Genomic DNA, 3,397 nt, shown 5'->3' with positions numbered 1-3,397 from the left:
TGCCCTAAAAGTGGGCTGAAAGGTGTGCTACGCGTTGAGAAATGGCGCGCTATGCGTTGGGAAATTTGCCAGTTTTGCACCTTCAACTCAGGAAAACGCAGCATTTGACCAGTTTTGACTTTTTGGTGGGATTTTTCACCCTCCTTGATGTAATTAATGTAATTTTATGTTGACATGACACTTTTTTACCTATTCTAGAAGATTCATTCATAAAATAGCAAACATTTAATGAATGAATTGGTTTCCTAGATTATAGAGGCAAGTTGTTTTGACTGCCTAGATTATAGTGCTTTGTTTAGAATTGGTTAAAACAGCGCCTAGGATGATGAGCTCGACCCCTAGAGGCTAGGGAATGGGTTGGCATGGTCTATATTATGTATTTTCTCAATCATTTTCAGGGGTTGGAGAGGTTGGACTCTTGAGGGATAAGCTTAGACTGTTTTACACTTTGTATCTCTGCAATTTTGGCAAAGGAAAGACCAGGGTTTTGCAGCACTATTTGGGATTCCTGTGGTTATTTGTGTTGATGGTGTGTTTCTCTCATGTACTTGTAAGTTTGTTATGTGTATCATTTTATTACTATTCTCTTCTGCAAATTAAGTGAATGAAGTGTTAAGGTAGAATTCATGGTTTCTATGCTCTGTCTTTAAGTTTGCTTAATATCTATGTTTCATGTGTTTAAGGAGAACTCTCGATGGTTTCTTTCTCTCCTTAGCTCCTCACCGGTCATATCTATCCATTCATTTATTTCAAAGGCATCAAGACAATCTCCTACCTTGCCCCAAAAAGACCTCTGCAAAAACTGTGTCTCATCCCCGCACCCAAAATTGCCGTGCTCAGATTTCCAACAAAACCATCAAACTTTCCCCATCAGTTTACTAGCCTAAAATCAGTGTTCTTTATTAGGTCATCTCAGCCCTTTGAAGAAATTTTGCCGAGATAGACCCCGAGAGAGCCCTCTCCTGTCCCCGTAGGGCTAGCTACGAGGCTAAGTGGTTTGATGTTTCCTTGGATTTTGTCTTTTTCAGCCTGAGGCAAATTTCAAACGCTAACAGAGCCAAAGGTCAAAACAGGGACACGTGGCACATCATACAAGTTCGCTCTACTAAGCTAGTCTATAGTTAGGTCACTATGGGAGATTTGGCATAACTCTTCCTTGGAGAATCCAATTTGGATTAGACTAGTGGCATTGGAAAGATGACACAAAGAGCTATTGCGGATCGTAATTTCAAAATTGGATGATCCGAAATTACAAAGATATATCAGAGGCAATATCGAGCTCCTACAAAGTGAAAAAATGTGTGTAGATTTTTTAAATTCTTGCTTAAGCTTGGTTTGAAAAATTATTTTGAAGGAATTCAAAGGGAATAGTAGAGCATTATTATCAGTAACTAATGCCCCGAGGAAAGAAAATGCAAACACCTAGTAAGCAACCTGAAAGCTCTAGCATGACTCATGAATAAGAGGAAGAAATGCTACATGATATATCAAAATGACAGGACCAAGTGCAACAAATGTCACTCTCACAAAAGCTAACAAAAGCTAAGATAAATGGCATGGAAGATAAGATGGACAATTTGAAGATAGATTTGAACACAAATTTGAAGACATGCATGGCAGATTTGAAGACAAATTTGACAAATTTTCTACAAGAAATATTTATTAATGGTGAAAGGGTAGTAAAGGAAACTCATGATGTGAACAAAAGAAATGTTAACCATGATTTCATAGACTCTAATGTTGGATTGAAGACCCACCATATTCCAAAAATCGATATGAGGAAGTTTGATGGCAAGGATCCCGCAACATGGATATTACAGATGGAGCAATTTTTTGATCTCAATAATGTGCAAAACACACAAAAGATACGTTTTGCAACTTTATATTTGGAACCAAATCAGTTTGTATGGTATCAATGGCTTTGCTCTCGTAAGAAAATTATCACTTGGGCAATTTTTACGGAAGAATTGACAGCACATTATGAGGATACAAAAAGCAACACTTTTTTTAGCCAATTGATAAGTCTCAAACAAAAGGGTTCAATAATGAAGCACATTGAGGAGTTCCAAAAATTGAACATAAGGGTAAAAAATATTCTAAAGGAGCATAGGATTGATGTGTTCATAGGGACTTTAAAGGATAATATCCAACATGATGTTCGCCTTTGGGAACCTGATTCATTAGAGAAGGCATTCAGGTTAGCAAGAAAAATGGAAAGCAAAATTATGGCAACCAGGAAGCATACCACTCACAACTATAAAGATAGAAGTGTTGTTGCCCCTAGTCTTCCACAACTTATAAGGTTGACACCACAACAATTCGAAGAAAAAGGAGTAAAAAGGCTTTGCTACAGTTGTGATAGTAGATACACTAAAGGTCATAAGTGTGCCGAGAAGAAATTATTCTACATAGATTGTGAAGAGGAAGAAGAAAAGGAGAAAGAAAGGTCAAAAGAAGAGGATATACTCCAGGAATAAAGCCTAGATAAAGAAGAAATAAAACTGACCATATCTTGTAATGCATTGGATGGAATTACCACTCCTCAAACCATCAAGATAGAAGGACAAATCAAGAAGAAAAAGGTAATAATGTTGATTGATTCAGAAAGTACCCACAAGTTTATTCATTGTAAGGTAGCAAAAGAATTTAATTGCTTCCTATATCCAGCACCAGAGTGTCAAGTGATGGTTTCAAATGGAGGAACAATAAATTGCTCTGGAAAGTGCCATAATATCAAGCTATCCATGGGAGAATATGTATTGACTAGCCCAACGCTTTCCATTCCAATGGGAGGTGTTGATGTTGTACTAGGAGTCTAATTGTAACAATCATTGGGTACAATAGCTTTTAATTTTCAAGAACTTTTCATGAAATTTTCTACGGAAGTAAAGGAAGTTGAATTAAGGGGTATTGCAGGGAAATAGGGAAAGATAATCAGCTCTAATGGTATGACAAAGCTTCTAAAAAAGGAACAAAGAGGTGTAATTGCAAAATTATGTTCGCTAGATGTTTCCACATCGAAATCATCTATTTCTCCAGATCTCCAAAAATTCTTGGACAATCATTCCAAAGTATTTGAGACTCCCAAAGGTCTCCCACCTATTCGTGATCATAATCATGCTATTCATCTGATTCTATGAAGTGTTCCTCCAAACATCAGGCCATACAAATATCCCTATGCCCAAAAGAGTGAAATTGAACATTTGGTTTCAGAAATGCTAGAGGCTGGTATAATTCAACCTAGTCAAAGTTCTTTCTCTGCTCCAGTAATATTGATGCACAAGAAGGATGGATCATGGCGCATGTGTCCAGATTATAGGGAGCTCAACAAGCTCACTATTAAAGATAAGTTTCCCATTCCTGCCATTGATGAATTACTGGATGAGTTGCATGGATC

The sequence above is a fragment of the Pinus tabuliformis genome, chromosome 2_2 (assembly GCF_031772625.1).
Source record: "Pinus tabuliformis cultivar Carrire ecotype Pingquan chromosome 2_2, CPIR1, whole genome shotgun sequence".
Taxonomy (NCBI): Eukaryota; Viridiplantae; Streptophyta; class Pinopsida; order Pinales; family Pinaceae; genus Pinus; species Pinus tabuliformis.
Note: the sequence above shows the minus strand (reverse complement) of the source record.